This window comes from Bombus terrestris, chromosome 1 (assembly GCF_910591885.1).
Source record: "Bombus terrestris chromosome 1, iyBomTerr1.2, whole genome shotgun sequence".
NCBI lineage: Eukaryota > Metazoa > Arthropoda > Insecta > Hymenoptera > Apidae > Bombus > Bombus terrestris.
The window spans coordinates 8,463,892-8,490,026 of NC_063269.1; the positions used below are offsets into that span (position 1 = coordinate 8,463,892).

The window sequence follows — 26,135 nt, forward strand, 5'->3', positions numbered from 1 at the left end:
GCTCTCTTACGCTACGTTTACCGTTCTTTCGGAACCGATGGATCGAACTTTTTAATAGAATCTTTGTATTCGTGTATCACAAATTCCCTGCTTGAAAAACGTATGTGTTCAAACGTATTGCGACGTATTAATATGAGAATGAACAACATCGGGAATTTGAATTCTTTAAAAGGAATGATGGACGACGGGTGCAATAAAAATGTGTATGTTTATAATGAAATGCTAGTGGAAATGAATTCAGAATATGAAATACAGAATATGAAATAACTAAGAACATAAAGTACGCAAAGGAATTATATATTCGATATTATAAAAAATAGTGGATTCGGATAAAGAAACATTCAGAAGAAATTCATTTTATCTATACAAATGTTTAGAAAAAGTAGAAGTATCTATACACGTTATTGTTCATTTATACGGACAGTAAAAATATGCGCTAGATTATAAAAAATGTATAAGGAAAACATGAGAAGTTTATTTTCGTCGATTTCTTTATTTGTGTATCTTTATGTATTCTTTATTTATGTATATATGTCTTTATTTATTTATGTACTTGATGCCTAAGAAAGTTGGGATACGGATAACTCGTTAGATTTAAAGATATAAATAGATAATAAATTTATGAAATTTCCTAAAGAATCACGGATATATTTAATATTTTAATAATTGATACTTTCTAGATGGCGAATAGAATTCAAACATAAATATTTAATCAATCAAATGTGGTATTGATCATTGACTAAAATTTGCAATCATGTTTTTCCCTACGGTCTTTAAATACAATGTAATTCTATTAAAGGTGTTAAAGATTTTGACAAATATATTTCACAGTTACCAATAGTTACTAGTCATATTAACATAACGATAAATACGTAAATGAAAGGATATTTTAATAATTGTTGTATAGTTCAGTTTTATCACAATTATAAAAAAGGACGAATTATCCATGATAACATTTTTCAATAAACTATCAATGCACAAATTGGCCCTGAAGAGTGCTGCAGTTTAGCAATATGTGCGCAAAAATGTCATCTTACTTGTTGCATTTTTAATGACGCATTCAATTTGACACATACTGTATCGTAGTCCTTTCATGGTTCACACCATTCACGGCTCAAAATGGCATGTAATCGATTCCGGCGATAATTATACGCGTCAATAGTTGGAGCATGACCATGTGACGTTCATTGTTTCTCAGCATGATGATTTCTGCCGGTAATGATCAATAATATAGAGAAGGATATGGAACGCGTCGGAAATAGGGCGTATAGAGAGAAACAGTGTGAAATGCTAGCGGACATGAAACTGCCAATTACTGAAAACGCGATCAAGACTGATGGCATACAAGTAAAAATTACTGCGGAATTCGTTTTGCACCGGAGAACGTATTTCTCCTGGTAATTTTGAATTACATCGTTCTGAAACATTCATTGCTGAGAAATGTTCACTTCCTGTCACAGTCAAGATACTACAAGTCATTCAAATTATAATACTTTCTTCGTAATAAATCACATGAATTTTGAATTGAACAAACGATAATGACAAATATTAAATTCACAAAAGAAACATGTATTAACTTCGATTCATTTTTTAAAATTCGCTCGGAGGAACTTCAATATCAATTCTGTTCGACCAAATAAAGCTATTGCTTTCTCTCAAGTACCTTCTCTCAAAAAGAAGTAAACATTTACATAGAGCATTTGTTTCTTTCCTTTTCAATATCTTAAAAGATAATTGTATTCGAACGTAACGCACTGACTCGAGTATGGCTACTAAATTTATTACGACGCGCTTAATGTCATTCACATAATATCCAGAACGTCAAGATATTGTAATGAAGTTAGCAAACCTAACTAAAAGCTAAAAATACTTGCTGTCAATCTTATCGCCGATAAACTAAAAAAAAAACACAATTCTTGCATGACTTGTAAGCTATAAAAGAAGCTCACAAAAAGAAATAGAAGCATGACAATTTCATAGAAACTTTTCGCGTACGGCCACGATCGTACGAGAACGTTACGATATAAGAAGAAGGAGAGCGCTGTGCGTTCTCGAGACTTTTAAGTTCATTTCCTCAAACTACGAAATCCGTTTAAAGTACGAAAACCCTAAAGCTATCCAAGCGTAAAGCAACGACGGCGTAATCAAATGGAGACCACGTAAGCGGTCAGCGATCGTTTTTATCTATCCGAGTTTGCGGCATGCAATCAGTGAGGCGCCCGTTGACTCGTGACGCTTCCGGTCCAGGCTTCCGGTCCGTGGAACCGCACCGTTTCCGTTCGGCTGCCCAGCCCACCGATCTGGCCGGTCGTCGTCGTATATCGTGGATCCGTGTCCGAGAAGCACTATCGAAATCAGTGCCAGCGTCTCGTCAACGTGAAACACAGGCATCATACCAGTTCGATCCCCGGGGATAATCGAGTCGAGTGATTTTCGTTGTTGTTGCAGAGCAACGGCGTGGCGCCTCGTCTGCGTCCGTTCTGTGTCGATCGAGGATCGAACATCTAATGTACGTGCCAGAAACGAGGTTACGCGCGATTTTCGAGCCAATCTACGGGCACCAGACGATCTGGCTGCTTGGAAATTGATCGGCTAACAAGTCGCCTGAATCGTATGCGATACTCTACGATGTTCAATTAGTTGCAACGTGGAAAATACATGCATGACGCGTGTTATAGGCGATAATTGTGTGCGCAGTGATTTCGTTCTTTCTTCGTTCTAAATTTCATGGTTCTTCGATGAATTCGTTTGAGATGGATGAAATGGTTATTGGAGAAAGGATGCGTCTACACCGGAAACTACTTACAAAACGATCGTGATCGCTTAACAAGCCTTCTTTAAGTTATTTATCGCTGAAAGTTCTTCGCGAAAGTGTTGAAAGTTACGACTGATGATGGAAATGCATCGTTTTACAGTGCTTTCGATTTTTATGTCTCTCTGTCGCGAAAGTTTCGATTAACGAGTGCTTCTATTCTCTGAATGAATTGTATACCAATCTCAATTGAACTGTAAGGAATATCTGCGTTGCTGTGAAAGACGAAATGCAGGGTATTATCGGTGTTATCGAAGATGATTTAATAGCATCCATTATCTTTATATCTCCGTCGCTTTTTCCAGAGAATATCAAATATTATTGAAAGTTATTCGTAAAATTTATTATCGTAAAATTTATGACCATACCTCCGTAATGATATTTTATAATGAATAATTTCCGTTAAAGAACATATATCGAATAAATATTAACAAGTATAAAGAGTGTACATGATTATTACTAATTTCTTATCTCGTATTCAGTTCAAAATTACCAATTATTATTCTTGGAATATTTAGTTGAATCAGGCAACGATACACGAATACAAAGAAGAACTTGAAAATCGAATAAGAGAAGCTTATAAAGCCATGAGATACGATAACAGAGTATCAGGGAGTACATTACCGTGCTAGATAGTAATTCGAATCGATTTTCAAGCAACAAAAGCCATTCACGATTTCAATAATCGTAACATTACAAACAGGCGATTATTCCGAGAATTTCGCGCTTGATATTCCACATTCGTTGTATGACGACGTTGGAAGAGCGTTCTGAACGGTGAGCCGAACGGTAAACAGCGTTATGCACGTTTCTCGGGCGTTAGCTGAACATGGGGAGGCGATGAGCCGGTTATATTGCTGAATATACACCTAAAGTTTGGATCGCGATGGCTGACCGGTGTTCTAATCTGGCCGGAGGTCAAACTGGATAATCAGCGTCGATCATCGTCGAGCGAGAAAAGTAGTAATCGCTGAACTAAGCAAACCGGCGCCGATCCCCCGTGTGTACAGGTGTATGTGTATGTTTGTGTTGCGCTACGTTGGACGCGAAAATGGCGGTGGTACCGGGTAAGAATAAATTGAAAATGGGCAGTGCGGGCCGATACTACAGCGCCTATCTCATCTACGACGTGGCGAACTCGTGCCTGGCCGCGTTGCACGCCAAGATGCCTCCTCCGGTTGTCGTCACGCGAACCAACCCTCCGTCTCCTATGCACGTCCAGAACCCCCGTAAGTTTTCTTCGCTTTCTGTTTTCTATTTTCCATGGCAGCTGCTCCGCCAACGAGAGTGTGTTACGTCGAAAACCAACCCAGTCGCTAGCTACGTTTCAACCGTCAGAATTTTACCATTGTGTCGTAATTATCAAGGAAATAGCAGCAGGAAGGAAACGATAGGCAGGTTATTCCGAGATAAAGAACGGGTTTCGTTTCGTGTTATGACCGCTTTGTCTGAAGTTTATGCAGCAATTTTGTATTTGATAGAGAAAAGTTGGATATAAGATGTAGGGAGATGAACCCATAGGGTTTCGAAGCAACACCTATAACATTAAAGATTCAATATTCAAATGCGCTTAGTGTTCGTAAATGATAGTAGCATGTCATAGTAATGACTAGAGTGGTAATACTTTTTAACGCTATAACCATAGTTTATATCAGTAACGTAATACTTTTCTGCAGAAAAGAACTATTACATACAAAATAGTGATAAGTACAACAATAGACCGAGATAAAAAATAAGGAATATCAATATAGACCAATTTAACATTGTAACACAAGGCTACTGATTGTGGTGTTCCCTTTTAGATTGATATTTTGTGGTTTTAAAATGTTGTTATCAGGTTCTGTACGTTTCATTTTCATAGTATCAAATTTTGTTCATATAAAGGCATTACTCTAAATAACACGAAACTTAATGTACCTACTTGGCTGTAATTAATTGGTATGTAAATGTTAGAATAACGTGTTAGGACAATACGCTGCTTTTCGCAGCGTAGTGTCCAAAATTTGACCAAAATTTCTCGAACGTATCTCGATAGAAAGCTTCGTAACACCAATTACCCTCATCCTTCTGAAGAAATTAATCTCATCTTCCCTTTAACGATACCGTTGACGTTAAACCGGCTAACCGTCGATTCTGAGCAAACGCGATAATATCAGCCACGCTAACTCTCTTCCAATCCCCTCAGAGTTGGGCTTTTCTTCTTCGATTCTTTCGTACGCCTACTTGCTCTCGATGGGCATCTCTCTTTTGTTCGGTGGCAAGTGGCGCGCGAGGCAAAGAGGTAAGAAGGCATAGGTGCCGGCGCAGGAAAGGGTGGAAACACCCTACGAGACGGGATAGCGTGTCTGTTTTGATTTATAAGAATTCGCCACGAACCTCTAACCTACCTTCCTAAGTCTGGCCTCACTCCTGCCTCTTCTAGATCGAGCTAGATCAACTCCCCCACCACCCGTTGCACCTATCTCGCGCGTGAATAATAGGCAGGTACCCAACTGCCCGTCTTTCCGTTAACCTCGCCTCGTCCTTCACGTCTCCTTCTTCTTTTTCTTTATCCTCCCTCTTTGCCACTGTCTCCCGTGACGGTGCACCGATCATTCTTCTCCGCGGACAACGGACGAGTTTCGCTTCGTTGTCGGTCAACTAAACTATCTATCAACGAACGCTTCGATCGTACAACCCTCGATATAGAGTATGCTGGAATCTTTGGATAATATCGTGGTGGTCGTGTATTATGTACGTTGTTGTCCAATTTCGGAGTGTGTTTTAAAGCGAAGCTGTTACGAGTATCGCTCAACCGATCCAGGACCAACGTTGCGTCGAGATAATTGTGATTTATTTTTTCAGCCAATTCACATTGAAACTTATTGAATTTGTATTTTTTTCTTTTTTTGTTACTTCTCCTATTTAGATAAAAGGAGTAAATATGCAATGTGATACAAGTTAATGTATGCAGGGTTTTGGAGAATTACCTCGTTGGGATATTAATATACATATATATCTCCAATATCTTTTTATATTGGAATTATACACAGATAATTCAAGATTCTTTGTTGGTATAATAATATCAAATATTTAACTCCATCTGCAGATGTTGAATCGGACTAAATTTTCATGCATAAATGAAACTTAGCGGAGAATTAAACACGCTTGTGTCATCTTCCAATAACAATGCATCTCATTTATATTCTATCAATGATCCAATTTAGCTCTTTATAAGCTCTTTGTATAATTCTTCAACCTTTCTCTTCATCTATATATGGCTATTAATTTCTTGTTACGAAATAATCAATTTGATTGGTCGAGTATTAAACAACGAATTGCTAATCATTTAATTGAATCTTTATTACTCTCGAGTTTTCTATTCTCAGTAAGTAAAAGCGTATGAAATTAAATTCTTGGAAAGTAAAATCCTCGTTAATTTTACCAGTAGATCAATAAACTTACTCCTACAAAATTTCTATTATAATTTCTATTTTTCTTATAAGTATATTACATCTACTTGTATTCCTCAAAAATATATTATTTTTTGCGTGAATATTTCATATAGAAATTCACGAGGGTACTTGAATACTTGTTATAAAAAATTTTCATGGATACATTACATACACCATACAAAACTCTTCAAAATTCAATTAATACCGTGTTAATTATGACTTGGTAAAATCTGAAAAAAATCTTGACACGTATTGCAATCGTGTATTTGACAGATAGATTTGACAAGGTACCTGTTAAAAAAATGTACGTTTTCCTTTCGATTCTATTCTCATCATACTTTACATAGGTATACGTATATACCCATAAACTTCAAAACTGCTTCAAGTTTCATTCTTCGGAATAATGAGGTTACAAGAGACATAAAAATTGTACAAAGAATTCTGAATACACTTTCTCACGCGTCGTTTCGTCGCTTCCTACGAAGGAACAACACCTCGATCGACATTCTAACAAAATTTCAGGAAAACCGTTCGAATTTGAAAAGGAGCAGAAAATAAATTTGTCGAAGCAGTGAAACTTTCCTTTCCCCGTTTTCCCTTCTTCTTCGTTCCTGCATCTCGTGGGCGCGCACCGATCGTTCTTCTCGTGGACGACGGTCTATGTACTTCGATCTCGTCATTGGTCAACGGGACGATCTATCAACGTTTGTGCCAGAACAAGAACCGTTACAAAACATTAGCGAGTCACGGAAGATTTTGCATTGACGTCTCGCAAGAGTGTACATATATCGGGACGTGTCATCAATCTTTTTACTTTAATGCACGCCAGTTAGACTCCCTGTGCCGTAGTCGAGACGAGTCGCGCAATGCTCCAGAGATGATGTTCGTCCATTTTCAGATGTCACACCCTAGCATTTGTAAACGTTACCGTTTGTCTGTCGTAATTAAACAGTTTTACGTAATGAGCTTAGCTCACGAGTCTGACATCTTTGATTCTAATATAATGTACGTTAGTAACTGACATATTATTTTCGTTTTGCAGAAAAAGGTTAAATCGTGTATTCTTTAGCATCGTCAACGTAGGGAATTGAAAAAAGAGGGAAATATTCTAATTTAATTTCTGTATACATTTTCCATGTTACAAGGTACTAAAATAGCTCTATGCTGAATTTTCAAAATCGTTTCAAAATCTAACTCGCATCTCTTCTCTTTACAAAGGGAAATAATGTAATAATATATCGATTTTATTTTCACCTCACAAAGCGAGAAAATGGTATTGAACGCGCTTCGAAATATAGAGAGTAGTGCAAGAAACGTGTTACAAGTATATTTTAATGTTTCTTGTTAATGTTATGAACGTGTATACGGAGACAACATCGTGCTACGGCGTAGAAAAGTCGTTGAAAAAAAATGCTCACGGTGATCTAGACGAAGAACAAATACCGTTATTGGTCGGTGACAGGAAATGAAATGTCTACAAACTTTTTCGATATACGCTTGTCGACCTACTTATTTTCTGAATGAAAGCTTTCATAGTTGCACACCGTACTAGCATAATACAGCTGTCGGTTTTAATCTATACAATTACCGACGCTTCTAAAAAAAAACTTTTCGTCTTCATACACGCCTTACGTTTTCCAATAATGCACCTTTGAACGGTTTCAATTTATCGAGTTTCACAGACACGCATACGACAAAAAAAATTTGTATTCAAGTTCGTATTTTCATACCTAAAAATGAAAAGTGATCTTCCGTTGCGCTAAATGGTATAGACGTTTCGAATTAGTTTTTAAATTGCACAGTTTCAAGAGATTATTTTATGCTTTATTAATACAATGTATTCACGAGAATAAGAATGTGTTAAGAACCCTTGAAACGTAAAAACGTTACGTTAAATTTCAGCCGAGATACTTGGTCCATTTTATACTATACTATACATATACGTGAATTCGTGGAGGATTAATTTGACTTTTCAGCGTAACATGGTAAATTGTTTCATTCGTTGGTTTTGAGGACGATTACCTCTGAAAAATTTCAATCTACTGTCTGAAACATGTTAAAACTTTTCCATCTCTGTTACTTTCATCTCAAAATTTATTTAAACGATATGATATAGCATACGTTTGGAGCGTTTCGTATTCGTGTTATTCCACTGTTATCGACTTTACTCCTCATCCGAGAAACCCTTTTTATATTGTACCATGCTAATATAAGTTTCTACCCTGAAGACAAATTTTATTGCGTTTTAGACAAGATTATAGATAAGTTTTTGTCACTGGACATTGTCAAACAAGAATTATGTTTAACAAAGAGATATAAATGATACAGTAACAATAATATAGTAAGGGTCACTCTTATTTATCATCGAATCATATACACATATAGTTATAATCGTACAAAATCTTTTATGATATTTCTTACGAGCGTTCTTAAAGAAGAGACAGTTTTCTAAAGAAACTTTCATATGGCGGATAATTGTGGCAAAGTGATAAAAACGAAGCACGCTACTTCCTCTATTCCCCAGACATGGATATATCGTTTTGACAAAAAGGGAAAGGTTGTATCACAGAATTCGGTAATGAAGCTAAAAAGCTTTGAACATTGGCACACTCAAAGCGAGCACTGGCAAGCTGTAAAGCGAATTAATGTGTTCTCGTTATTCGCGTACCGTGTTTCACTGTTAACTCGTAAAAAATTTTAATCCTTCGGTTAAGCCGTGATTGAAAGTTCAATCAGAGACGAAAATTGCACTTTGAGTAGGTACGTGGAAATTCTACAGGTCGTACCGGCTCATAAACAGAAAACGATTCCTCGAGTCCGAGACGAGCGTTGGCAGCAACGCGTATAACCAGCTTTCGTGCACGTTCGAATTTAGATAAAAATCAGCAGCTTTATGGCCGGTAGATTTTTTCGTCGATCTGCCCGGCGTAAATGCGAGGGTAGTTACGAAACACCCGCCGTGCCCGATGAAAATAACGAATTAATAATGAAAATACTTTCGTTTGAAAAGGGCGTGTGTGAAGATCTTAATTTAAATGAACAGTAAATTTCCGATTGCGCGGAAGCCCGATATTACGTACAATCCGGCCACTGTCGCCAGCCGGTTCGTATCGGTAGCTCGAATTATTACCTTTATCTTAATTAAAACGGAAAGTGGTCCGTGAGCCATGCAGGTCGCTCGTAAAGCGTCTTACTTTGATTGCAGAAACAATACTTTGCTAACCTCGTGGTCAACGATCTATCTATCGTTTTCATACCTAGCAATTCTCATCTTTTCTCTTCTTCAGATATTCCCATATAGCCTAATGATTCTATTAAGTTCTCAAATTATTTAAACACCCACATATATGCATCATATTCAAGAAAAAATTTGTATATTAACGCTTAATATTTAGATTTTAATGTATGGTAATGAAAATTGTTCGAGTTCATGTAGGACTAGGTTTGGGTTAGTTTCGATATTCTATTTAACCATTCGTTTCTTCTTTTTTCGCTGTTCGTAAGAGACTCTTAATAAGAGTTCCAAAATTTGTAGAATCAAAGTAACGATTAGCTGTTAACGCTTATTAGGAGAAGACCATAGATGTCAGATGACTAATTTTAATGACTATGTATCAGTGATCAAAAGCTTCCAGTTTCTATATGGAAGTAACTTGAAAAGAGAAATTAAATACAAGAGTTTCGTTCGGTGTCCAAACACTGGGACTCTCTGTTTATTGCCATTGATAATTTTTGAGTTTTGATTATAGCAATCATATTTGAAATATTTCTGAAATCAAATACTATTAACTGGAATATATGATGATGAATAATTGCCTCTGTTTCGAAAATTCGACAAAACATAGAAACCAAAAGTTCAATACACGTAATCGTTGTGTAAATGTAAGGTTTCTATAGTATCAGATATTTCACGCGATCGTATTATCGAGCATTTTCTGCGGATTTCGATTTTCGTTATAAATCGGGTGCATCGTTCAATTTTCTTCGACGCAAATGAAAAACATGAAAATGCAAAGTATTCATTATTGAAGTTTCAATATCCACCGGTAAAGTGTTGCACTTTGTTCCAGCCGGTCTCTCAATTTAATCGTACTCCCGACTGTACATTTTAAAATAACAATCCTATTCCGGGCCACGAAAATTTTATACCCATACTCTCAGATATTTGTGGGGTCAGGTCAGTATTACTCCCTCGGGCGCACCGCGGCGGTCCCCTTCTACGTAAAATAGTTCCGCGCAAACCGTTCGCGAGAAAAATAACACTCACTTCCAAAAAATCGGTTTACTACTCTGACGATAAGATAAAACTGGACGTCGCATACATCGCGCATAATGTGACTCTTTCGTTATTGCGTCTTAAACGCAACACGTAGACGACGCTTGGTAAGTTTTCAGAATGCTGCGAAGCGTACATTTAACAAGTTGCACAAGAAATTAACAAAAATGGTCTTGTCGTTCTGAAAAAGTTTCCATAAGTGTTTAAATACTTTCGCGAGCCGTCGTGCGTATATAACAGATGTAAGATTGTAGTATTGCTTCTTTCTTTAAAATTTGTCTACTTGAATAAAAACTATTAAAATGTTATTCGTATTCTCTAAAATAATGCAAGGTCACGTTCGTATTTCAGAGATAAACCGTGTGACAGATCTCGTAGCACGTAGTAGAATCGATGATTCGATCTGGATCGATTCGTACAGTAGATTTCTCGAACTGCTATCGAAATTTCATGATGTAACGACATCTCGGAAGGTAACAGCGTTTGGAAAGCATCGAGCTGAAATGTATTGGCGGCGTGGGTGCATATATCGAATGTATCGATGGAGAAGCTTCTGGTCGGTTTGTATCGTAGGGTCCCAGTCAAACGTTGCCCGCTTACAAGCTCTCTCCTTGGCATGTGAAAAAGAAGGTGCGCGATAGAGGAAAGTGGAGTTATCCGCGGACGCAACAGTAACGAGAAGCCGATGCTCGTTTTCCAAGGAACGAATTTTAGTTTGACGTAATGGCGGATCGTAGCAGCAATTTTATGAGATGTGAAATTAACCCTCTAACTGACTGGTTCGGACCAGGTCAAGCCGAAATCAGTTTGCGAGACGAAGATTCGAAAAACCGATCATGTATCAGGTCAGAAAATCAATATCATTGCGAGTTCTATCTAGCGAAAGCAAAGGGAACGTTTCAGCATGCCAAATGGAATGTTACGTCCGCGTATTGATTGACGCTGGCAAAATAGGGGTTGTACGAGAGATTCGACTCGTACAGTTATTAGAGTCCTACGAACTATTCGATTACAGGAATTTCATAGTTCGCTGCTCGCACCGCCACCGTTTTATGTAACTATTATTATACCTGTTAATTCGACTGTTCCGTGGCTGTTTGCGCGGAAGCGTTTGCCGTTGCTTATGCGGGACGACCGTTCCGCCAGCCAGCCAGTGATGTCGTGCGTTAAACGCCTGTAAATTAAATAAGCCCGCTCGAGAAATAGGCTTCCGACGAAATCTCTCGAGGAAGTGTGATTAACTGGATTTTTTCGAGCAAGCGGTATTAACGTCGCGTTGAGTAGCATTGCGCGTGTTAAAAAGGGTTATAATTAGATGTGCTTTGAATTACAGACTTCGCCTCGTTGTTTTCTCCGCGATCTTTGTCAATAAAACGGAGTTGTTTTTCCGTCGAATGTCGGCGTGACGGTGTTTTCCATTAATTTTGTCAAAAGAGAACGTTACAAAGGAGAATGAAGTTTGGAGTTGGATCGCGTAATCGAACGCCTGACTGATAAGTCATTAATGTTAGGGCCGGGATACTTGGAATAAGTTTCAGTTTATTTCACCGGCGAATAAATTTAATTTCCTCGAGTTTAAATAAGATTTAACCAACGAAACGTCCACTTTGTTTCCACCCTCATTTAACTTTGAAAGCTTAAATTCCTCGCTTTCGAAAATGATTAGTCGTCCCACGAAATTCCCAGCTTCTGTCCCGTCTGACGAGACACTTCTATTCAGAAACTGCTTTTCATATTACTTTCGCTATATTCCAAGATAAAATTAAAAGAAGAAGAAAAAACGGTCGGGAAAAAGGAAAACGTCGTTGGTAAGAACAACGCGTCGTTCTCGTAAGAAGTTAATTTCATTTCTGTTGCAACTTTCTTCGTGACTAGACGTATTCCCGGAGGACACGCGCGGATAGAAATACCGAATTTCCAGCAGACAGCTTAGCAATGTACTCACATGGATTAAACGGAACCTTTTTACATTATCCGACTACCGTCAGGAACATCCGGCTTTTTTGTTTCGTTCCGCCCTCGATCTTGCATCCACGTCGCCCTTCCATCATTTTTTTTACGTTCGTTCCGCTCCCGTTTCCCTGTCCCACCCCATCCTCGTCTGGCGTAGCGTTGATCTCTTCTTTACCTTGGTTGGGCGTCTTATGGTCCACTGCATCTTGCAGATTCGTTTCCTCGGCTTAGCCGTTCTTGCCGGATCCAGCGCTGTCGCTTAATTACCAGCCGTTTACGTCTTAATTGTTAATTTAGCGCGTTACGTTATTCTTCGCGGTGCTCGTTAAAGGTGAAAATGCGGGTCGGTTACGTCGCTAGACGGGGAAATGAGATTTCTCTTGAGAACCGCGAAACGGAAACGAGAGAAACAAGGACAGTACAGGGCGGACCGAGCGAAGAAGAGACGAGAAAGAAAAAAATGGAAGAACGCTGCACTTTAACGCGACTATGCCGTTAATGGAACGTTGTAAAATGTATAGGAGAGCGAGAGAGAGAAAAGAGTGAGAAGTATAAAACTCCGGCTGCGCGATAAGAACGGTTGAAAGATAACAAGTTTACTGCCAGATGTTAACAAGTGTCTCATTTTGAGTACTTTTCGCGAATGCTCCCGATTGCTGCGCGAAGCCTTGCGAAAAGTAGCGCCAATGAGGGAAAATATTTAACGTACAATGCCAACAAACGAACTGTGTTCGTGCTTATCAGTAACTTTTGTTCCCTTTCATAATTCTAAGGTAAGATAAACTCCGTGTACAAAGATGAGTCACTGAATAAGTTATGTTCAATATAAAAAAAAATGAAGAACGTATGAAAGAAACTCCTTTTAGCGTCGGTATGAACTACGAATTACTAGTTTTCATGATAATTGTCAAGAGTCTGTATACATTTATCGCAGGAAAAAATTCAATTTATGAATTTGTGGTTTCTTCGATGTATTCTAACGTGATTATTTCTTTATTTTCAAGACTTTTCAGGTTCATTTTAGTGAATTTGTGGTGTCGCATAGAAAAAATCGGTAGTTTCAAATTTTGTTGCAAATATTGGACGTTGATAATTGCGACACGTAGGATGAAATTACAATTTTGATATTTTAGCGCTGTATTTGACGAATTGTCTGATTCGCTGTTGTGTTTGTTATTTGTACTGAAATACTATCCAAAATATACACGAAAATATAGTTATTTTCCATTTCGTAAATTTAAAACAGTAAAAATTTTATCTGTAACCGGCTGTGTTAGAATTAATTGAAACTTCAAAATTAAACAAACAGTCATATCAGTAAAATTTTAATACTTCTGCTATGCTAACAGTGAAAATTAGTGAATTTATTATGAAACGCATACTTTATTATTTAATAAACTCCGTCTATAAACAAGGCACACAAAATTCGTTCAGTAGTCGACGTATTAATAAAACCAAAAGCGATGTAAACAGAGATTTTACATCAGGTTAACTACCATTCCAGCTTACGTTTCACCGTGGAAATTTAATTTCGAGGCCTATTCGTTATTATGCTTTGCTGAACATGCTCCTTAATTACATCACATTAATATGTACTCAATACGTAACAAACTGCGGCACAAGTGCCAGCGGCAAGTCATCGAAGTTTCTCAAACGCTTTGCCAGAGATTCGATATAAGTATTCCAAAGTATAGTAATTCACGTTCCTACCTGTGACTGCATATCGGTGGTCAAGGTCCTCTTCTCGTTAGGTTAGACAGTGGTATTTTCCCTATATATTTCAGGGTCGGTGAAGAGTGCAGGTGGCTCTCCTACCTCCGTCTCTGTCTTTCTCCGTGACCCTTCGCCGTTCGTTCTATCCTTCTTCGTCTCGCTTCTTGCGCAACCCACAGGAGAATATTTTGGTCACGTAGCAGCCATCGTTCTCTCTCAAATGCCGGAGCTTCCAAGCTCCGCGCTCAGTGCACCTCTCTGAGTGATATTTTGTCATTTAATCCTCTCTCGATGTTGAACGCCGTGCTCCTCGACGTTCTTCTCTTCTCCCTTCGCACGGTCTCTCTAATTTCCCGGAGAAGACACGTCGACTATTATCCATGGGCTGCTGGCATGTCCTTTGCTATGTCACCCTTGCCACCCGGTATCTATGCTGCCCTTTCGTAAAGTTTCCGAAGGTACATTGGTCTCGGCAGCAGGGCATCGAACTCCCAATCCTCTCGTTGAATCCCGATGGCGTAACAACGGCTTGTTCTGCGGGTTACACGAATGACCTAGCGACGATTTTTCTTCGCTGGATTCTGCCCTTTCCCTCCATCTCTCCCCACGTATCGCCCTTTCCCCTCTATTTTGCCTCTCTTTCTCTCTCCTCGTGCCTGCACTCTGGCTTCACTACTTTCTCCCTTTCTTTTGGTCTTGTTCTTCTCCTCTCGTCTTTCAAACCATGTTCTCTTTCTTCCACCATTGTTGTCTACCTCCATTGTCATTCGTCGCGCGAGCGGCTCGGCCGATAGCGCGGAACGGATTAACCCGTCTTTGTCGATGATACCTAGAAAGGAGGAGCCTCTTCTTCGTCCATCGGAGCTGTGCAATTAACGTCAAACGTCCTCTCGTACGTTCGGCTTCCCTTTTATGCTTTTGAATCGAAGACGGCCGAATTAGAGGTTCGCTGGGTATCATTTCAGAGTTATTAACGTTGATGGCGGTGTTGAATTTGTGATATCGGACTGAACGTAATTTCGAGTTTATCTCATCGAGGCTGATCTACATCTAGACCGGAGGAATGCGTTGCCGCCTGCGGTTCATTGTATTTAACATTTCAACGGATAGGAACAGGGACAGCTTTGTTGAAAGCATAGAAAGGCAGTTTTCGATTATGTGTGAATTATTGGCGCGCCGTTATCATACGCTGAATCTAACGTCACAGTAATTTTACTAATATTTGCGAGTTATTTCGTTGACTGAAATAAATATCCTAGGTATTTGGAAAAATATAGTTTCGAGCGTTAATTGATTTTAAGAAATTTATCGATCACTCTGACAGCAGTTTTGTACTTTATGAAAGATATTTGCGGTATTTTTAAAGCTACTTTAGAAGGTACAATTGGTACAGTGATTCACGAAAGTATTTGAACTGTGACTTGATGCCATGGACAATTTTCATGATTCTATCGTAGGTGTTATATAATATATTTTGAAACAGTAGCGCTATTAATCAGACGCGAGTTACGCGATGTCGGTGTGCGATTCGACAAGTATACATCTCTAATGATATTTCAAAATGTTTTGTATAACGTACATAATATGTATACCTGTTCGTAAAAGATGTCCATGCGTATTCAAATACTTTTGTGGAGCCACTGTATTTTTAGAACGTAGAATGTTCGTATTGTATTGATCTTAAAATACTAAGCAAGTTTTAATATTCGTATTTTCAGCGGTAGAACATTTATGTTACGTAATAGTAAAAATTCACAATTTACTGAATAATTAGCATGGCGATTCGCAAACAAAATTTGTTTCCATTGCCAGGGGAAGCTTATGGTATTAATTGTCGTAGAAACTTGCTTGTCGGCAAAGCAACGATTAAAATTCAAAGGGATTTAAAATACCCGCGGGTTGAGATATAATTATATCTCGCATAATATCGGGGAAAAGAAGCCGTACAGTCACATAAAGAGATAAACGCGGTACAAAATTATCAATTATTCGCGGGTAAAATTCTGCTGCTGGCCATTAGCTTTGTCATTATTAATTTATGCTTAAACACACAGAGTGTTCGCTTTTAACCGCGACATTAAACGCCGAAAAGAGGAGGACAAATGGTATTTATTTAGATTGAGGTAGAATGAACAAATCGAAATAAGCGATCTTCGCTCTTTGCACATAAACAGTGTAAATTTATAATCGCGCTCGAACATTGCTTTTAAACATCGCAACTTGGCGTACACGGTGAAACTAAAATAATTTCTGAAATGAGATGCATACATTCGGTCGCATACAAAAGTACTCACCCCTTAAATATAAAATATTGTAGAAAAAATTTTAACTCTACGAACTTTTTTGACGCATTAACACGCGTATTGTTAAAATATAACACGATTTATTTACTTCCACCTTTATTAAGGAGGAAGAAACGAAAAAATATAAAATACAAAATGCAATTAGTATTACGAAAATTACACACGCCCGTTATACGTACACGAAATTGTAAATATAATGACATAATGAAAAATTATGAAAAATTTAACAAGGGTGACTTCTGTGATGAACTTTTCCACCGACGAGTGGCAAATCGTGAATTCTAGATTCTTGTTGAGTAAATTTTTACGATCTTATAATTTGAAAATATTATAAATCCGCGAATGTACGATTTTACGGTTTCAGTTACATCAGATTGAGTTACATCAGACTGTTTATATTTTGTCAAATATAATTTGTAGAATCCACCGTTCACATTACTTGTTTTATTGTCAAACTTGCTACAGTTACGCGAGAGAATTTATTGGCACCGGTAGTGTGTAACTTGAGGCTTGTTCCGCTAATAATATTAGTTCTAAAATTTCGCTAATAATATTAGTTCAATTGTGCAAGTGGTCCCTGGTGAAATGGAAGGATCTTAAATTGCCATGGTGTTCGCACCATGATGCTTGCTGTTAGCAGAGGTAAATTTATTAGTCCCGGTTTCTATTTATAAACTAATAGTGATTTATAAACGACGGCAAAACAATGGTAAGGCACAACCATGAATCAATGCCACCAACGGGGAAACGTTTCGCGTAGTTTCCCGAAACACGTTAAGCCTTTGCGAAAATTAAAGAGCTTTCGTGGAAATTACGAGGGACACGGTAAATCAGGCCAACCGGTTACGTCAAAATTGCATACTATTGGGACACGAGGTATTGGGGAAATATTTAAGTTCAGCTGGAAACCCTCGTGTAACCGTAATATTATCTTTTTCGCCGTTGCCGCTGGATGTATTAGACTTTAAATTAAAGTCAGAAATGAGATACGAGTTTGGATACGAGCTTTGATGATATTTGAATTACCAGTGACGCGCTCTCGATCGAGTTGAATTCACTGTCATTTCAACCGTTATTCTTCTCAATTTTACACGTGTCATTTTTGACTTATTGTTAAATCCGACTGGAAATGGATTTTCTCTCTTTTAAATTAAGCTGGTCAATTTGAACAATACGACGGAAAATATCGTCACGTCATCGGAGGAAGGGCATGGATTCGTTGTTTATGATAACTAAAAATATCGAAGCGATATTTTCTGCTGTATTTTCGATCCTTTAATTTTTCTTTTCGATACATAAGTATAATGACCAGTATGTAAATAGGAAAAATCCTAATATCAAAAAGTTAACTCAATCTTAATCCGTTAAATAACTTTACAAGTTCGAAATAACTTTACAAGTTCGAAATAACTTTACAGTTACGAAAAAAAGGAAATAATTGCTATTGATATAGAGACTTTGTTAAAGTATTAGATTTCTTCTTGTTGGTTAAAACGAGAATCTGGTTCAGACGTAAAAATTCAACGACTGTAACAGGACTTTGTAATTTCCAATTTATCTTAATCTATTTATAATTAGTGTATATGTGTATACATGTAAATAACCTCTTTGTGAATCGTAAACGTTTAAGTCTTACTTGATGCTGTCTTACGTGTAATTCGTGTCATGAATTTCAACTCGAGACATGTATTTGATATGTGGCTGGTAAAAAAGTAAGAAAGAAGAGACGAGAGGAATAGAGAAGAGAGAGGGAGAAGTTCCTTCGTTATGCAGCAGCTTTAAGTCTAGGCTATGACAAAAAGAAATAGAGATCAGCAGCGTGGATAAAGATAGTTAAACAGGTTTTACTGACAATGGATGCAGCGTAAGTAGGTCAGAGAATAATGGTAAGGTGGAGTAATGGTCTTGTTGAGTGAAACTGCAGGATGTAAGCATGCATTTCCGTTTGCGAGAATAGTTTGGTCTCATCTCAATTGCGTTTCAATATAGGTTGGACGTATTTCGCATTTTGCTGAATGCGAATACTTAAAGCCCGATCATTCAACAAATCAACTACTTAAAACTACCTCAGTGATATATTAATTACTTTGAGATCATAGAACCGTAAATATATCACGTTTTCCCGTATAATACTATTTATTTCTTGAAATTTTTGTAGAAATTTGTATCATTCCATCTTTAAATAGATAGAAAAATATTTCTTAAGTGTTCTTTTATCACAGTTTCTACATGAAATAAAACAATAATTAAACATATGGAAATTAATATTCTTAGATATAAATTTCAGTGAAAAGCGACAAAAATAAGATTACTCAATGTAAGACGAGAGCAAAAATCATCACATTCGTCGCTTGAAATCTAATTCGATCGCTTCCATTCTATATGTTCCTTCGGGAGAAAACCCGACCAATTTCATCTTTCACTAATTTCTTAAAAATTAAAAAAAGAAAAAAATAGAATTCGTTACATAAAAATTACCAACGGATCTGTACAAGTTTCCGAGTTCTTTCTATTCGATCGACAAACCAGTGATTTTCATTTGCCGTTACATTTATTCCAGCGGTTAACGGCTATATTAATCGGCAGAGAGGACTATAGAAGGAACTAAAAACGGAAAGCCAACGACGGAGGAGGATCATATTCGCGATCGTAACTATACCAATTCGTTTCCCTGCCTATAATCCACCACTTTGCTCCTTTTATTTGCCGAGATAGATAAACGGCTTTCGTGTCTCTTGGAATAACCGGCTGCGATACTGCGGCATGAAATTGGACGACACTGTCACAAGAATCGCATTAGTCGTCGGGGAGGTAGCGTGCTGGAAAGTGCACACACAAGCTAATTACAGGACGACACGAATGTCTCTAATTACTTTTATTCCAATTCCAACGAAATTTGTTGGAGCGGGAATCCCCGTGGGCACGTATAGATCCCTCAGGTGTGGAAGTAGCCGCGGACATTCGTATGTATTCGCGTCTACGCGGCTACCTTCCCTTCCAATGTGTGCAGAGTGTAAATTCGCACGCACGTCTGTTTGCATGTGCACCACATCTATCCGTGGGCCGCGCTTCCTATCGCTATTAAAATCCGCGATCGAGGATAATCCGCAAATTGACCGAAATCTCGATGACAAAGCGTCGCTAGTCCTGGTCAGCGGTTTCACGGGTTCGTGTACGATACACGCGTGCATACGCCACGCCGGTTTGAAACTCGATCGACCAAAATAAAGGTTGATTTTCATCGATCGGCAGCGTCTATCTGATTTTAGTCTGCACTCATTCGCGCTCTTCAGTCGCGCGAGACCGTTTTGTTCTTTCGGTACGTGTACCGGCGGTTCCCATGCGCACGTTACCCGACAATGATTTTTCGGTGTTGTTCCGAAAATTAACGGCAGTTTTCACTCGGCTGTTCGTTTTCGTTTGTGTTTACGCTCGTACTGAATCACCCACGTATTTCAGCCGTCTACAAGGAAAATCTGATTGTACAGTGTCTCTTCTCTGTTTCTCTTTTTGAAATCTCATTCGCGCGAAATATTTTGTTCACTTTGATATACCGTGGCTTAAAATTGAAAATTAGAAGTTCGTTGTTGGCATAAGATTATTCAAAATTTTAATTAATGTCGATAGTGTCATAGAATAGTAGCATACGATATTGAACTTTATTGAAAAATTAGTTGTGATTTAGTTATTATACGGTTTCCCATCTGGCTATATAACTATACGTAATTACGCATAATGACCCTTCGTTATTATGAAATTATGTATTAAAACCTACTAAGTATAGGAACACGTGCAGTAGTACATGTCAATAATACAGAATTATCTATCTGGATTTATAAGATTTTACATAGTTCTGTTTTATAAAACTGAAAACAAACATAATGAGCATACCAAGAAAGAGAAACTATTTCACGCGAAATGATCCCAGTCTACCATAATAATTAAATAAACATACTTCAAGCAGTATTCGATGAAAGACACGTAATTGTGATTCAAAGTGGCCCGTCATAATGGACGTAGAATATTAATTAGCATTTAAGTGTTGCGAAGAAGAACAGGGAAAGAGGCAGAAGGAAAAGGTCTACTTAAGAAAGGTTAACTCGTTAATTCTGCCTGATGCCAATTGAATTTACGCTCTTACGAGGTTTTCAACGTCTGGCGTGACAAATATTAATCAAGTTCAATATTTCAATAGTTCGTTAATAGTTTCAGTTTTATTAAACATATATTATGTAATAAAAATTAATAATGAATAACGAAGTTCATATGTAAATAAATAATTATACCGAAAAACGAATTAAAGAAATAATTATATGGATAATGACAATCTATTTTACGTTATAAAAGTATCACTGCAATGAAGTTATGTTAATTAGCAGTGACAAATGTGTCGACAAAGAAAGATGGAAAATACATCGTCGATCGTACGTTTTATTCAGTGGATCCTGTTATTTTAGCAGTCCAAGTAAACGCTAGAACGAGAGATCTTGATTTTCGATGGTAGTAGCATGATAAACTTTCGCGTACATATATTTACAGCCGAAAACGTGTAATCCAGGCGAAATCGATATTTCACTTGATTACACTTTTCTTTGTTGCACCGGCAGTCAGAAGTTCAAAGAGTTTTCATTAATTAATATGCAAATTTGAATGGGAAACAACGACCGCGCCGTTTGATCAATGGTAAACAGTACAGCTGTATTGTTTTCGCGTTGCACAAATATCATTAATATATATAATAATTCTGTCAGTATGTCTGTAATCCTGACATGTTAATTTGTAATTTGACAGAGGCAATGTGTTTGAAATTATGCATGTTCCACGGGACCTCATAAAATCAGTGAATCTTTTAGCACAAAGTTCCTCGGTTTTCATCGTTCAGATCTCACGGCGACCGTGATTTTTAACGAGACGTTTAACAGACTTTCGCCAGATTACAAAAGCGAAATTCTGTTTGCATCGTTGAAGCGTATTACGTGTTTCACAACTGGAAGAAAGAATGACTTGCAGGGAGCATGTGTTCCATTTCAATGGAAATATTTACATGAAAGCACTTCAACGGTAGCAAATGAAATTTCATCGTCTCGTTGGACTTCGAAAAGAGCTACTTGTATATTCCTTTCTCAATTTTCATTGTAACCGCAAAGGTGATGAAAAATAAAAATGCAACGCGACAGATAGTATTTATTTTATTACGATGAAACTAGCCTACTGCTATACGTCTTAAGAATATAATTATAATTAATTAATGAAATTTAATACGTTAAACAAACAACTTTCTATTATCCGTTCAAGGATGTTTAAAAGGTATTGGTCGAATAAAGGACTCGATCTACCTCAACTTGCACCAATTATAAGTTACGAACAGCAAACGGTCTCAGCTTAGAAACTCTCCGTTATACCGTGTTCCGCTTGATTAAAGACCGTCTATTATCTTACGAAGAATAATGTCACGCGTCACAATTCATTTTTTCCAACAATTTCTCGTTGTGACTCGTAACGAACGAAATTAGATTTAACCTAGTTTCATCTCGCTAATAACTAACAAATGTCGTATCAGTGACAATATCTGGAGTAAAATTATTTTAGTTTTCATTACATTTTACTTTATCGTTTAATAGTATTTTGTTGCGCTTAATCCTTTCATACTCGATTTTGCGTATACAATATCGCAGCTTAACAAGTTACTAACTTATTAAGTCATAAATAAAAGGATCGCAGATCGACGCTACCAATCTGTTATCGCTATTAGATAATTCAACCTGACGACTTGAATGTTCTTTTCAAGGGAATATCTCGTGGAATAAAATATCGGAAAGCTTCGTTTAAATGACTGACATTCGGCGATTTCCAATATTTTATTGCCGTGTATAAATTATTCATACTTGTAGCGCAAGTGACATAAATTCCTAAAGATACCTGTTTCAAATATTGCGTTGTGTAATTGAAAAATTGCTTCAATCCGTTGAATCGATTATCAATTCTATTTAACGTCACGATAGAAAGACAAACGACACGTTCGAAAACACACTGTCACCAGCCTTTATCGATCCCATCACGGTGCCATGTTTTACAACTCATTAACGTTAACACCGTACAAATTGAAATTAACAACGCGACCAGCTAAAGGCTCAACAAAGTTAAGTTTCGCATATCCGATCTGCTTATAATTTCATTACGAATCCTTTGTCTTCGTAATGGAATGAATTCCTTCCACGTAGCCGATATATAATCTTGTAACGCGAGAACACGGTCCACTAACCGCCAAATCATTTTAATCAATAATTCAGTCGCGCAGCGAATTATCGAGGCGACCGGTTGCCGAAGGATACCGAAGAGAAATTCAAAGAGCGCGTTTCGCTTAGCCAGGATACGAAAGATCGGTTTTCGTCGGTCCTTACAGTTTTTCTAAGTATACGTCAGTCTACTTCGTCCTGGTCAAAGGGAAAGCGCGAGCGGTATGGTTGCTTTTTAGCCTCTTTAGTTTTTCATCACGAGCTCAAAGGAGATATTATGGGGAATAGGAAAAAGAGTAGGAGAATGAAGCTACTCTATTTCTCTCCTTTTCCTCCAGTTTGTTACTTTTCCTTCGTTCTCGCAGCCTCTTTTTCTTCGGATGCTATTTGAAAATACTGTGGGCCGGTAAAGAGGTTCCAACGAGCGCAAACTGGCGAAGCTTGACAGGCGACCGGCTAAACGGCTTAGTGGCTTGATAATTCGAACATGGCTAACCTCGTAACAAACCCGGTTCTCGATCCATAAATCGGTGAAACGAAGACAAAACGCGCGCGTGGGTCGAGTGAAGTTGAGAGTAATAGATAGGGAGGAGTAGATCTTCCACGGAATACTAAATGAACGCGAATAGAAGCCTCTCTCAGTCACATGTTCCCTTACCCAGTGTTTCAACTCTCGACCTTTAATATTCCCCTAACCTATCCCCATTCGCTCGGATCCTTACTCTTCTTTCTCCTTTCCACTGATTCCCCTCTAGTCAATCTCTAGAGCCATGTCTCCGTTCCACCGTGCTCCTTCTTCCTCGGCGTACTACTATGGCAAGTCTTTCCAGCAATATTCCTCAGACTACCCAATTTTACGTGAGACCTGCCAGGAATAACTGAATTCGATTCGTTCGAGTGGCCGAAAGCAACGGGAGAAAGTGTCGGGATCGTTACGACCCTATTGATTCTTTTTCCTGGATACGTTCGCTTATCGATTCGCGCGATTTCAAATAGCCATAAGGCCGCGTTCAAGGCTCTCATGAAACCGAGTTATCGTTCAGATTTATAACTTGGTAATTGGAATCCTTTTCGAAACAGATTCAACCATCGATAGATCTTTCTTTCGAAATTAATGAAAGACTGTAAGGTTTCATTTTTCTTTGGAATCATGTTTCCATTATTATTATGTATTGTCAGGGACATGATTTCTTGGTATTCTTATATTATATTACAAGAGGAAAGTTTCAATTGTTTAAGTGTTTTCTCGCTTCAATTTTATGCTAAAGATTTTCTTAAAACGTTAAGAATCCGTTTCGCGGTTCAGACAGAAGCAAAATTTAGGCAAAAGATTCGATTGCAACACGAGTATCGTATATAAATGAATCGAGAAGCTTGTCAAGTAATTAGATAGATACCCAAGCTTCAATTTTTTCTAATAATCTTTACATATCGCGGCGAATGAAGTAGTTGAAATCTTGAAGAGCTTCAAATCGTGCGATCGCTATGGCGTTCACGGAAGCAAAGGAAAGCATGTAACGTTTTATGACTTCTAGAAACGAGTATGTTAAAACGCGTTAGTTAGAAACGCCAATTAATCTACGATACAAATTAAATTGACGTTTGTGTTAAAGTTTCTAAAATTCGTTCATTAGTAGCAGAAAGTTAAATTAAAAACTTGAAGGTGGATCTACTCCAGTCGCTCAACATATGCAGACAGTATTTGCTTCCATTTCTTTTCCCTCACATTTGCAAGCTTCGCGATGCTTTTACGGTTCGTACGTATTAACATTTCCATTTCTTTTAAGAAAATTATTTTTCATGTACGTGGTATTCGCGTGTATATTCAGCTGTGGTTGGTTTCACAAAAGAATTCGGCTTTCAAACGATTCAAAAATTATTGCCACTATCGTTTTGTTATACTTCGTATCCTATTGTGGCGCGTTTGTCAAAAATTCTGTTGAAATTTCTTTATTGTTCGACAAAGATAAAATCTTATTGAGCTTAGAAAAGACAGTTTCGATGGAACCTTAAGAACTTGGGAACTAATAGCTATGATGGTTTAAGAGAAGGACCAAACGAATGAACAAAGTCGCGGAAACTTCCGGACGCTTGTCAAAGTTCGTCGCGAAGTAGACCGATGAACAGGATACGCTATGTCTAATTGAGGGACAGAAAGAAACGATTGCGGTGGACAACCTTGAACTTCACTAGATCTTTCCTTTTTTACGCTTTCTTTGTCAGCATAGTGAGATCTTTGGTTTAAGACGATCCTGATGAAAATTAGAAAATAGTTTCTGAAACAAAGTTGAATCAAATTTTCATTTGGAAAAAGGAAACTTCCACTTAAGATCCTTCATTGTTTGCAAGCTTTGGTTGTAAGCCTCGATCGTAGAGTATTTGTTACAAAAATAACAGTTCACATATGTAGGTAGTCTATAGAAACAATAGCAATAATACAGAAATCATGAAACTCAGAAATAACGTTCACATTAACTGGTTTCATAGTTGAGCTTCAATTTAACCAAGCTTCCAAGCTAACTATAAAATTTATATCCAACTTTCTACGCGTTATAGTGAAACTCAATTCTATAATGTTGACAAATTTTACACTGCTGAACTTTATAACTACTAAAACATTCTGTATTTTTTATTTAATGTAACTTCGAAGCTACGTTTCTCATTCGTTGGTTGGTAATTGTTAAAAATTTGTATATCTATCTATTTAGAAAATATTGATTGATATTTAATATTTCAAATATTATGTTTTATATAATTGTATATTTCGTTGTGAAAAAATTATGCAACGAAAGAAACTTTTGGGACAACCTAATGTTTCACTGAATGCACATAAAACAACTTATGATTATAACAAAGAATTTTATTTTTGTTACTCATTATATATTCTGTATATCTAATCCAAAATATATTTTATATAAATATATTACTGAAATCTCATGAAGCATAGTCGAACACGTTTCTCGTAAAAAGCTTGACAGCATATTAAATAGGAGACTCTGATGAAAATCTGAATCTGATTTAAACGAATGTTAGGATCAGTTGAAACATTTATCCAAAAACACGGTGTCTGTAAATAACGTAGAAATTTTATTTAATTACACTTTATCGATGAAGTTATCGTGCTGTTGATTATAAAAATTCTTTATTGCATAAGAGCTCTAATTATGATAATATATAGTTTCTTAATCCTTATTCAGATTTGTATAACTTTTTATAGTTACCCTAATACTTATAAACAAACTTGGTTTCTAAACTTGAAATAAATATTCAAATCGCATCTGTATAAGTTTTATAAACTGTTCAGAAACTCGTTAAATTTTTCGTAGCACCAGTTCAAATTCTGTTGCAAAGCACATTCGAAAGTGTCGTTAGTGTTGCGTCAGCAACATCAAGACTGTCGATAGTAAA

The 26,135-nt window shown here is 37.4% G+C and overlaps 1 protein-coding gene across 8 annotated transcripts in view; it reads left to right on the plus strand.

Annotated features, from left to right (window-relative positions):
• LOC100643794 (nucleolysin TIAR) overlaps nucleotides 1–26,135 on the plus strand; it is a 580,836-nt gene that overhangs the window by 368,646 nt on the left and 186,055 nt on the right. The window contains exon 1 of one of the 8 annotated variants that reach the window (XR_007223604.1): nucleotides 935–4,041. The exons of the other annotated variants lie outside the window; for them this stretch is intronic. The gene's annotated coding sequence lies outside the window, so the exon portion shown is untranslated. Of the gene's footprint in view, nucleotides 1–934; nucleotides 4,042–26,135 lie in introns of those variants that run through there. 8 annotated transcript variants of the gene reach the window in all.